We start from the raw sequence: 13,615 nt of genomic DNA on the forward strand, positions 1-13,615 counted from the left end.
ATATATATGTATATATGTATATGTATATATATATATATGTATATATGTATATGTATATATATATATATGTATATATATATATATATATATATATTCATTTAACTATAACACATATAGTCCATGGAAGAATTGTAAGTCTTATGCTCATTAATATTATAATGGCTACTACCTAAATTATAACCTAAAGTTGATAATTGATGTCCAATTAGCCAACCCTAAATTTGTAATCATTGTGGAGTGATTGAAATTACAATGGAAGTAGTTTAAACTCCTAGTACCTTAAATGAAGTTGGTCTCTTCTAATAAAACCCAAATTTCTCTTTAATATCATTAATACAATTATGTTTCATCTTGAAGCTACTAAACATGAAACTAAAACTGCGTTCAATTTAACTCCATTTTATTGTCATCTTGAATGACGTGTAGGATATATTCTTGATTTACCTTGATATTTCATATTAGTTAAACTTTTTACAAAATCACAATTAGACAACAACAAAGATGAACTTGGGTCTGTGTATTATTTTAAAGAAAATTTCTTTCTCCATCTTATTCCTAATAACTCTGTAACTAAATTCATATTATGTTAAGAAACAAATTTTTTACTCCCAAGAAGTAAAATATGCAACTTTAACTAAAATTTCATCTAAACAAATTTTATTGCCATACAACATAGATTACAATTATAGCCTTCAAACAAAAACTAGAGTAGTTGTGGTGAACCGGATAAAAACTCTAGTGTTCATCCATAATATACAACCACTACCTAAATTATGACATAAAAATTTGAAAACATAAGTTGTAGTTGAAAATTACATAAAACAATCCCCTAAATCCAAGAACTCGTGTCCAATTAGTAAATCCTAAAGATAGTAGCTAACATAAAGTAATTGAAGCTCCACATGAAGTAATTTAAAGTTCCAGTTACTTAACTAAAGTTTATTTCGTGTTTAATGAAGCATGAGTTGCATTTAAGTTCATGAAATGTTTATAGAATCCAACTCTTAGTACTATTAATGCAATTATATTTCATATGAATTTGTCATAAATCAAACTATGGTACATTCAATACAACTTCATTTTCTTGTCATACGAAGCAAAATAGAAGAATTAAATAAAACAAAGTAATGAACTGAGCCGAATAAATCCGACCCAACCCAAACTGATTAGTTTGATTCATTTGTTGGGTTGTAATTTATTTGATAACACTTGCATATTAGAACAATTCAATATTACATGCCTTACTTACAAGTAAAATACTAGACCATCAACTTTTTGTTTTTTAGTCCAACAACCGCTCAAGAAAATAGATTTCAAACTTGAGAGAAAAAAATATATTGAGTAGGAGTTAAAAATGTTGCATTTTTTTTAGAAAGGGCATTTGGTCTAGTGGTATGATTCTCGCTTAGGGTGCGAGAGGTCCCGAGTTTAATTCTCGGAATGTGCCCCTATGTTCATTCCTCAAAAGATGAGCCTCAGAGAAAGCAATTCAGCAAAAACCTAGTGTATTATCATTTAATGATAATGCTCTTAATATCATTTACTTGTGTACTCCACGATATATGTCTCAAATGGAACTATGAAACTAAAACTTACACTAGAAAACTTCTATTCTTTTTTCTTCTCTCTACAGTAATTATCGCAAACCCTATGTAAATAAAATAACTTCTATTTTTTTTTTCTTCTCACTACAGTAATTATGGCAAACCCTATGTAAATAATTTAACAGCGGTCTAGATCTAAAAGATATAATAATAATTGCTCATGAATTTCATTAACAAAGAAAATAAATTAAATAATTATGATACATTCCATAAACAACTTAATATATATTTCATAATAAGGACATTTGGTCTAGTGGTATGATTCTTGTTTTGGGTGCAAGAGGTCTTGAGTTGATTCTTGGAATGCCCATCCAAAAAAAACAAAAAAATAAAATAAAATAGATATCAATGGGGCCTAACCTAAAGGAATGTGTGGCAATGCACAACTTCTACTTATATAAATTTCATATATAGACTAGCAACTAAGAATTATAGATCTATTACAAAGGCATTTGGTCTAAGTGGTATGATTATCGTTTTGACCTTGAGAGGTCTCAAGTTTGATTCTCAAAATGCCCCCAACAATATTATATGAATTATGCAAGATAATATGATTTAAAATGTGGTTTTTAAACATTGAACCAAGAAGATGAGAATAGAGAATGAAACATATTCTTGGCAGAATAAAGATCGTCTCGAGCCAGACTTCAAAAAGTCAAAACAAATTGTTCAATTGTATTCTTTCTAGGAACTTTTGTTCAATTGTATTCTTTCTAGGAACTTTTCATTGTCTCGAGCCGGACTTCAAAAAGTTAAAAAGAGCATTATTACACAAATTGTTCAATTGTATTCTTTCTAGGAACTTTTCATTATGTTGTCCGCTGTTGTCACAATCCTTTTAAGGAAGATGCGCCCAAATAACCGATGAAGAAGTTTTAGAGAGCCATAGGTTCGAATCCTGTCACCTTGATGTGGTATTCTCAGGGGCCGAAGTGCAAAGCCCCGTAGTCTATCTGTGGTCAGGAAGGCAGGCATGTTGTCCGTTGTCGTCACATAGGTCATCTGTCGTCACAATCATTGTAAGAAAGATGCGCCCAAATAACCGATGAAGAAGTTTCAGAGAGCCATATGTTCGAATCCTGTCACCTTAATGTGGTATCCTAAAGGTCCGAAGTGCAAAGCCCCATAGCCTATCCGTGGTCAGGAAGAAAGGCGAACTGCGCACACTAAAAAAAAAAAATCTTCTTTTCTATCACACATAGAATTGTCATTCTTTTGTCTTTTGAAACCTCTTACCTTATCAGTCATTAGACAGGTTTTTGGTATCATATATCGAGATAATTATTATGAAAAAGCTATTCCACTAGTGTGACTTAGAAACCCTTTCTTTGTTGTATCAGTCATGTTATTTAAATAGCTTGAAGTCATCATAGCCTCTCCACCAGTTTCGAAAACTCTTTCAGCATCAATGTGCTCCAATGAAAGAAATCAGACCCTTTCCTGAACCAGAATCGGGCATAAAACATGGAGGAGAAAGTCGAAAGTGAGCTCTTTTCGCGTATACGCAGTCTCGAAACCCAATTAGCCCACAGACTGTCTCCTCAACCCTGGCGAGTATGAGTGCTTGGTAAGAGAGAATGTCGAATGAGAAAGACATTCGATTACGGCAACATTCACAACTACAAAAGTGCACTAAACCTAGTAAAGATCTTCGACCTAACGATAATAGAACTTCAAGCCCATTTAATCAATCCGCTTTTTACCTTATTGTTGACCAAATTGGATACACGTCAGGCCTAAATTCTCTCTCAGTCACCCGGAGACGAAAGGAAGATCAGATACGAAGTTTACGAATCGACGAGAAAGTGGATCTGAGTTCTACACGCTTTCATTTTCAAAAGCTTTGCTTGCCTACGGTACTTTATTCAGGATGTGCAACAATACGGTCATCTCTCAGCCGTGTATAGAGAATTCCTTGATCATTTCCTTGGCGGATAACACAAATGAAATCGCTTCCCTGACCGCCCATCTTATGAGTCAATTCTTGTCTTGTTCGTTTGGTGTACTATTCTATACCTCTCTTGATTGATAGAAAGACGTTCGGGAGCTGGGAGGGCCTATCGTGAGGGAACTTTTCTTTTCACGGTAGGAAAAGGTAAAGCGGGAGCTGCATATGTCCACGGTGATCAAGGCAGAGCGACTCCTTCTTTAAAAGAGGTTGGTTTTATCGAAACTGTTAGATCCGCTTTCGTTAAAGAAAAAATAGGAGCTTTTGGTTTGGCTGATGTCGATTCGTATGGCAATGCGGACTCGACTCAGGATGAGGATTCCGCTTTTCATACTGCTGCTATGAGCCGAAAGAGCTAGTAAGCTATCTCGATAAACGAAAGGAAAAAGCACGTACGGGTTAACCTTGTTACAAGGGGCGGGGGCCAACCAAAGAAGGTTAGTCGAACTAGGTTAGGACCTTTGATCCGGTTCAGCTAGGTTCTTCCATGCGAGAATGTATGCGTATCGGTATCCTCTTTAGGAACAGTTGCTTCCTCTTTTTGTTTATACGTTTGGAGAAACCTGCTAAGCCCGCATCATTTCATGTTAGCTCCTCCAAGAGCTTCCTCATTTCATGCGTATCGGTACATTCAGTTTCTACCAAAAAGTTTGCTATCTATTAGTTGCCGTAATCGAATGTATTTCTCATTTCATGTTAGCTCCTCCAAGAGCTTCCTGGTCTGTAGTAGACGAAACCTTGGACTTCTATCGGACTTATAGCATTGCATGGTGAGCTCGCCGTTGAGGGTTGACCTTACAGGAGATCGAGCAGCCTTTCTTTCCCTACTTGGTATGCTTAATTTGGGTTTAATTAAGAGTGAGTCGTGCAAGGAAGAAGGAACTAGGAGGTTTAATTTGGGTTCGTTTGAACTAAAAAATGAACCAAAATTTTTCAAACGAACCCAAATTTAAGACTCACTAGCCCAAAGTTCATATCTGGTAAAAAAAACAAACCTTCCGTGGCCCAACCCTTATTCGCAGTCCGCATCCAACCATTTCTTTTTCAACCTACACGTATTCTCCAGGCCAAACTCACGTAACTAGTCACAAGATGCGGCCCACAACTGAACGGAAGACAAGTGTCACAATCGCACTCATGTAGTAGTGAGACAATGATTATGTGACATTTGCTCTAATCCAATGAACAAGTCAACCATGCAAAATTAAGATTGAACGAACAATAGCAGTGTATGCTCGAATCACGTTTAGAAGAAATATTTTAGAAAACGTGAGCGAGGAAATACGTTAAAAACAATTTCAAATAAAGCAATGTTATAAGCTACAAGTGAAGAAACAACAACTGGTCACGTTCTCCTATAGTACATTTTGGGACATTTTAGTCCTGATGGGTGTAGATATGATTTTGAGGACTAACCATACACCCCGTATTGGCACAACAATAATAGTAAAGGCCTATCTAAGATGAAAGCAAGTAAAAGGGATTTGGAATGAGCATGCCACCATGAACAACAAATTGTTTACAAGAATAGCTGAGACATCTAACATGCAGCCACAGGCAACACGCCTTTGCCAATCATGACGGCGACATCTTCCCTTATACAATTTGTCAATATCTTTATCAACTTGCTCTTCATAAACTCAACGTTGTAGGATGAGGCTGACTTTAGGTCTCGGGACGCGCTTCTAGCTGATCTCAGCATTGAGGAGTCTTTTCCAACCTACTAGGAGCTGTTGAAAATTACTTCTCGGTTTGTTAACTCTTCAAGTCTTCTCTGTTGGTGTCTTTCCTACTTTGCATGACGTCATACCACCTGCTTTTATTTGATGTTTTCTTGGTTGGAATAATAACGTTTCAAGTTACTGATGTGGACAACAGGGTTAGTCTGTATCCATAGGAGCAATTGGATTCGATATGATGTCTTCCTAATCTTGTGGACAACTTCGACTAGTCCATAGAATTTTCGCACCAGTCTTTGGTTCTTGTTGCTTTGAACTCAAAGTTGATCTGACCTTAACCATTAGTCAATATTTCTTCTTACATTTTCTCTATCATGTTCTTTGTGTTCATTTATATCAAGTGTGTGCATTGTTGTGTGATTCTAATAACTGGTATCAGAGCGAGGAGAGATTCACCACGATCTGTGAAGATGGAAAGTTCAAAGACTGGAATTGAAAAGTTTGATGGATTCATTATTAGTTTCTAAAAGATGCAGATTGAAGATTATCTATACGAGAAAGAAATTCAAGAACCCATTTTGGGGGTGAAGTTGGATACCATGACCACGGAGGAGTGGAAGCTCAAGGATTGTCACGCCGTAGGGTTAATTTGGTTGACGCTGCCAGGGAACTAAAAAAAGTGCGATTGGAAATGGTCCATATAGACATTTGGGGACCATCTCCAGTTTCTTCATTTCTAGTACCAAAATTTCATGGATTAGATGCCTCGCACTGTGCAACGACAACTCTTTATTTTCCTAAGGCTAGTCAGATATCTCATGACCACTCTTTTCCTCCTCACCATATCTAGACACTATAATGTTGATCCAGTATTGTCTTATATAGTTAACGTTTACTCTTTAACGTCCAAGGACATTTTATAACTACCACGAAAATCAAAACATACAAGTTTTACAACATATCATATACTACAAAATAGGGTTAGACTGCTTAATTGGTCGTGGAGAGACGTGTCATCGAGCTGAGTCATAGAGATATACGACTCTTTATCCTAAGAAAAAATCTATAGAATTTAAACTCTGGCTGCTCTGATAACAATCTGTCACAACTCAAATTTTAAGGGTTCAAAACTCAAATAGAAACTAAAATTGAGAGTGAAAACAAATAAAAATAAAAGTAAATTAATATAAAATAAGAAAATGTTGTAAAATTAAAATGAGATTGAGAAAACAACACAACATTAAATATAAAATAAAATTAAATTATAAGATGGTGTTGTTCAAATTTATCCAAACAAAAATGTTTGGGATACAATTACAAAAAAAAAAAAAAAAAAAATACAAAAAAACTCAAACACAAAGATAGACTAAGGCTACATAACAACCCCATCTGTGAGTGCACAACCTTTGAAGGCTCCCTCATCTCAACGATAAGTTTTGGTCTAGAATTCAAAACTTTCAGATCTTACCGTTCCTTATCCAGATTCTTGAACTCCTAGTACCTTAAATAAAGGTTGTATCCTCTCATAAAACAGGAATTTCTCTTATGATCATTAAATTCTTATAGACTCCACGCTCAATATCATTAATACAATTATGTTTTATCTTGAACACACCAAACATGAAACTAAAGTGCGTTCAATTTAACTCCATTTTATTGCCATCTTGAATGATGTGTAGGGTATATTCTTGATTTAAAAGTTCTTGTGACATGACAGTTCATATTAGTTAAGCTTTTTGCAAAATCACAAGTTAAAAGACAACAACGATGAACCTAGATCTATTAGTCAATTCAAGGACAATTTCTTTCTCCATCTTATCAATAATAATAGTCAAACTAAATCCATATTATGCAAAGAAACAAGTTTACTACTGATAAAAACAACTACCTAAATTATGTCCTAAAAATTTGAAAACATAAGTTGTGGTTGATAATTACACAAAAATTTCCCTAAATCCATGAATTCGTGTCCAATTAGTCAATCCTAAAGATTGTAACTAGCATATAGTAATTGAAGCTCCACACATGAAGTAATTTAAAGTTCCCCTTACCTAACAAAAGTTCATCTCATCTTTAATGAAGCATGAATTGCACTGAAGTTCATGAAATGCTTATAGACTCCAACTCTGAGTACTATTAATGCAATTATGTTTCATATGAGTTTGTCATAAATGAAACTAAAGTGCATTCAATACAACTTTATTTTCTTATCATACGAGGCAAAATAGAAAAATTAAATCAAACAAACTGATGAACTGAACCAAATCAATCCAACCAAAATTGATTAGTTTGTTTCTCTTGTTGTGTTGTTGGTTTATTTGATAACCATTGTATATTATAACAATTCAACTTTTCATTTTATAGCCCTCCAACTACTAAGAGAAAAATATATTTGAGTAGAAGCTAAAAATATTGGGTGTTCAAGAAAAGAACTTCATATTCGAAATCAACCTAACTTCATGTTCGACATTTTATACTTACCATCATGCTCTTAATACTCATAGTCTTTCTTAACATCCCATCCCAAGGCTTTATTCTCCAAGGCAAATTCTACATCCGAGGACTTCACGTGTTTCCTGCAATACGATAAAATACAACTTTAATACCTAGGCCTAAGGCTTCATACATACATTTCAAGTGGTATAACAAGGGCATTTGGTCTAGTGGTATGAAAGTTCGATTCTCAAAATGCCCCTTCAAGAGATTGTAGTATGAAAGACGTTTACCAAGTAAATAAATACGTTAAAATAACACAAGTGACACATATGTAAACTATGTTATTAATATTTTATTTCTATTACATCTTTTCAAAAGAAACTATTTGTTATTAATATTTTACTTCTATTCAACCTTTCCTTATTTATGACATAATTAGCAGAGATATTTTTTTCATTTTCACTAGAATTGATGATTGGACATTTAGGGTTTTCTAATATAAGCATTGTGGGAATGTAGCTTAGATGGTAGATTACTTGCTTAGCATGCGAGAGGTACAGGGATTGAATTGATACCCCATATCTCCAAAGGAAACTATTCGTTATTACTATTTTATTTCTATTCAATTTTTTCTTATTTAATGACATAATGAATAGCGTTATTTTTTTATTTTCCCTATTATTGATGACGAGATGTTTAAGATTTTGTGACATAAGAATTTTTTGGATATAGCTTAGATGATAGAGTGTTTGCATCCCATGTGAGAAGTACTGGGATCGATACCATGCATCAACAAAGGAAACGATTACTAAATATATTAGTTCTTTCAAATTTTTCCTTATTTACGACATAATGAGCGGGGATAGTTTTATTACTAAATATATTAGTTCTTTCAAATTTTTCCTTATTTACGACATAATGAGCGGGGATAGTTTTTCATTTTCAATATCATTGATGATGGGAAGTTTGATGTAAAATCATGGGAATGTAGCATGCGAGAGATACGAGGATCGATACCTTGCATCTCCAAAAGAAACAGTTCGTTATTACTATTTTATTTCTATTCAATATTTCCTTATTTATGACATAATGAGTAGCGATATTTTTTCATTTTCACTATTATTCATGATGAGACGTTTAGGGTTTTGTGACGTAAAAATTGTGGAGATGTAACTTAGATGGTAGAGCGCTCGCTTTGCATGTGAGTTGTACGGGGATTGATAACCCGCATCTCCAAAAGAAAGTATTTAATTTGTTATTATATTTTTTCATTTTCAAAATTATCGATGGCCCACATCACCAAACCAAACTATTTGTTATTAATATTTTGATATTTTTTTATTTTCACTATTATTGATGATGGTACATTTAGGGTTTTATGATATAAACATCATGGGGGATGTAGCTCAGATGGTAGAGCAATGAGGATCGATACCCTGTACCTCCAAAAATAAGACTATCTATTATTAAATATATTATTTCTTTTTAATTTTTCCTTATTCATGACATGTTGGAAAGCAATATTTCTTCATTTTCACTATTATTGATGACCGGAAATTTAGGGTTTTGTGATGCAAAAATTGTGGGGATGTGGCTCAAATGCTAGAGCACTCGCTTAGCATGTAAGAGGTATGGGGATCGATACCTTGCATCTCCAAAAGAGAGAAATTATTTTTTGATGTATGAGTTAATTTAACATGTTATGTATAAGGTGGGTACGAGAGAAAAAGAAAAGATACTTATAGAAGGATTCTTATAGATTATGGCTATGCCATTCTTATAGATTATTATTATGTCATTATGGCTATGCCATTCTTATAGATTATTATTATGTCATTATGGCTATGCCATTCTTATAGATTATGGCTATGCCATTCTTATAGATAAAGGAGAGTAATGTCCCCCAAGCACATATAGACAGAGCACTTATTGTAAGTAAAGAAAGCAATCTAGTAGTTATAATGCTACTTGTGGAGAGAGAATTTGATGAATTTCTCAAAAGATAAGAGCTTATAGGATGGCGGTAGCAAAAGATAAGAGCTTATAGGATGGCGGTAGCGTCCGATGCATATGACGGAACTTCTTCACAATTGCAATATCTGACTAATGAATATTATTGTCATTTATAGCTTTTATCACAATAATATAAAATTTGGGCTCAAAGTCTATATGGGACTGAAAAGAACATTCACCACACACTTGTAAATTAAATTATATCTACCACCTCTGAAATTTTCCACGGAAAACCTTCCAACAGCTTGCACTTCTTCATCATTAACATCCTTAATTGGAACTAGATTTTAAAGCAAATCTTCTCCACGACACACTTTGGAACACTTTTATAGATAGTTTCAACAAACTTACTTTGCTCGTGAATACTTTGGAGTTCAATATTTATAGTTGGAGAACGCTATTAAAGTTGATAGGGTCGAATCTTACAACAAAGTCTAATTGAGCCTTCCTCTAATAGGAGATAGCTTCGAATCAAATTCTTTAGTTTGGACAATGGTTGCATTGTTTTAGTCAAACAACCGAGACTAGTGTATTACCAATAGTATAAACATTTTGTACATGTATTTTCTTACATATTAAAAATTTATGAGTAGAAGTTTGGATGGAGTTTTATTAAATAAAATAAAATAATACATTTAGTTGAACAAAACAAAGATTCAAGAAAATGTCATTCATGCCATGTTTTGATTTTTATTCTTTCTTATTTCTCAACGATTAAAAAAAAAAAAGTTATCCTGTCTCAAATATGGTTCGTTATTTGATTATTTTTCTTGAGTGAATTTTAAGTGAAACAAATTCTCTATCCAAGTAATTGCAAGATGCAAGCTTCACACAGGAATCAAAGTCCAAGGTATCAACGTCTAAGTGTCAATTTTGATTCTCCATCTCAACAAAAATTAAACTTTTTTTCGTGAAGATATTTATTTATAAAAGCAAAATATTTCAGAGTCACAAAAATAAAAATGAGATATAGATACGAGACATAAATATGATACCAAATAGATATGGTAACTGTTAGAATTGGATTTGATTGAGTTATTTGGATTAGATTTGATCTAGTTATTTGAATTAGATTTGATTTAGTCATTCTTCAATTGGAAGAGAGATTTCTCCCAATTCTTCTGATCTTTCCAGTTTTCTTTTTCTGTTCCTAACATTTCGGTATTAGAGCCATGCTCTAAACTAGTTAAAACTAGAAGTAATAGTCTTCTACGTGTGTCATAATAAAAGTATGTCGATGGAGAGTCCACTTGTACAGTTTGCTGGAGGAAGGAGCCAAGGTCATGGAAGCTTTAGAGACAGAGGAAGGGGATGAGGCAGACAAACCTTCAACAAGGTCATAGTGGAGTGCTATAACTGTCACAAGCTAGGACATTTTCAATGGGAATGTTAAAGCAATTCCAGATGAGGCCATAGTGGAGTGCTATAACTGTCACAAGCTAGGAATATTTTTCAGATTTTGATGGAAGTTTCAAAGATTCAGTGAAGCTGGGAACCAACTCAAGCATGGTTGTAACCGGAAAGGGTAATGTACAGTTGGAAGTGAATGAAATCATAATGATAATCACAGGAGTGTTCTATGTGCCAGACTTGAGGAACAATTTGTTGAGTAGTGGTAAATTGCAAGCAAAGGGGGTTACCTTTTTGTTTCAAAATGGAACATGCAAGGTGTTTCATCCTGAGAGAGGCTTAATCATGGAGACAAAGATGTCTTTGAATCGAATGTTCGTATTTCGTATTGGATGCTATATCGCAACCTGTAGCAGCCGTTCAGACTCAATTGAAACTTATGGGGAGAAGTGGTTCAAGGTCTCTATCGTACACTCACCGCTCCAATTCCTATCGCCATAGCCAGAGAAGCAGAAGGGACCCAAGTCCTTCCCCCTATCATTCCACTACCCATTCCAGGAGAAGCAACCGTTCAAGTTCCCTCAACCGCCAACGCAGAAGTAGGTCTTGCTCGTTATCTTCTTTCCCCAAATCGTCCAGTTCTAGTCCTAGTCGTGCATCCACTAATCAGAATCATTCCATAGAGAAGCTTAAGAAAGAGGAAGAAGAGAAGAAAAGGCGTGAAGCAGAGTTGAAGAAGTTAGAAGAAGATGCAACTAGGAGGATGGAAGAACTAATTAATTCAGAAGAAGGTTGAAGAAAGGTTAAACTCTTAAGAGACTAAATTAGAAATACAGAGGCGAATAGAGAACGGTCGCACGAAGTTGTTTGATAATGTTGATGTGCAGCTTGAGAAAGAGAAAGAAGCCGCTCTTACTGCTACAAGACAAAAAGAAGAACAAGCACGAAAAGAGAGAGAAGAGCAAGAGAAAATGTTGGAAGAGAATAGAAGAAGGGAAGAAAAAGCACAGCGACGATTAGTTCTGGAGCTGCAGCGGAAGGAAGAAGAACAACATTGTGAGCTCAAGTTGATTCAGAGACAAAAAGAGGAGGCAGCTCAGAGAACTAGGCTAGATGATAAGAGTTTGAGTTATGTTTTGCTAGAAGTTAGTGAAGAGTCAAAAGCTTACAGACTCTATGATATAGAAGCTGCAGATGAAAATAATGATATAGAAGCGGCAGATGAAAATACTGCAGAGGAAAATATTTCATCTGGCTCTTTGGCTGAAGCAAGCTCTCCTAGCTCAAATAAGGCAAGGAATAAGAGACCACCAGTCAGGATGAGAGACTATTCAATAGGAGAAGATTTTTGTGAAGATGTTGATGAAGCAGTCTGGATGAGAGACTATGCAATAGGAGAAGTTTTTTTTTGTAAAGAAGATGATGAAGCTCAGCCATGTTTACCCCTACTGAACTTGCAAACTTTGTAAACTTTAAAGAAGCATTAAAGAGTGAGAAATGGAGGCAAGCCATAGATTTGGAGCAATAAACAGAAATGGCACATGGGAATTGATGAAGTTACCTGGTGGATATTTAGTATGAGTTCGTAGATATAAACTGATTACTATTTGTGTTTAGTTTAAGGGAGGGATTGTTAGCATTAGATTTGATTGAGTTATTTGGATTAGATTTGATCTAGTTATTTGAATTAGATTTGATTTAGTCATTCTTCAATTGGATCAGAGATTTTTTCCAATTCTTCTGATCTTTGCAGTTTTCTTTTTCTGTTCCTAACGGTAACATGTCATTCTTAAAAAACTAGGACACCGATGTGACAATGATATATTAATTAAAAAAAAAATTTCAAAAAATTTATCCATTTTATATTAGAAATAAATTCATATAAATAAGTTTATATATTTGTATACTTAAAAAAAAGCTTAATGTACGGTTTACTCTCAAAATATATTCAAAGTCAAGTGTCTGATACGATGGATTATAAATTTGTAATGTATCCATTATATTAACAAGTGTTCAGTACATGCCCAACACGTGTCAAATTAGTGACACTAAGTTATTCTCATGCTTTCTTTACCCCCATTTCAAGTAGTTTGAAAACTAGCACGTCAAATATTATAATTGACTAACTACAACTTCAATTTTGTGCTTTAAGGATGGTTTTGACCAAAGAGAAATAAAATCCTTAATTTAGTACATGGTAGCAAAGATGGACATGAGAATTTGTTATTCTCATATGGAAAGAGATTTATCCTTAAGTTATATCCCATATCCTCTTTTAACCAATTATTTAGTTGTATTTAGTATGTTTTAGAAAGATAGTCATCAATAGCAAAATAAATAAATAAAATAAAATAAATCAATAGCAATAAAATAAAATAAAATAAAATAAAATAAATAAAATAGATTAAATTAGCCAAAAGTAATGACTAACATAAATTAAAAAAAAAATGAATTGACTAAATTGGCTCATTGCTAACATAATTTTTTTAAAAAAATTGTAACAAACCCGGAAGTAAGATGAGGAACACAAGTAAAAAAAAAAAAAAAAAAAAAAAAAAAAAAAAAAAAAAAAAAACAGCCAAAAA

General features: G+C 33.9%; 1 non-coding gene and 1 pseudogene across 1 annotated transcript; both read left to right on the plus strand.

Annotated features, from left to right (window-relative positions):
• Positions 1-1,375: 1,375 nt before the first annotated feature.
• Positions 1,376-1,447, plus strand: TRNAP-AGG. The gene has a single exon. It is a non-coding gene; the product is annotated as a tRNA-Pro (tRNA).
• Positions 1,448-11,469: 10,022 nt separating this feature from the next.
• LOC111439349 lies at positions 11,470-12,152 on the plus strand (annotated as a pseudogene).
• The last annotated feature ends 1,463 nt before the right edge of the window (positions 12,153-13,615 follow it).

The sequence above is a fragment of the Cucurbita moschata genome, unplaced genomic scaffold (genome assembly GCF_002738365.1).
Source record: "Cucurbita moschata cultivar Rifu unplaced genomic scaffold, Cmos_1.0 Cmo_Scf00092, whole genome shotgun sequence".
Taxonomy (NCBI): Eukaryota; Viridiplantae; Streptophyta; class Magnoliopsida; order Cucurbitales; family Cucurbitaceae; genus Cucurbita; species Cucurbita moschata.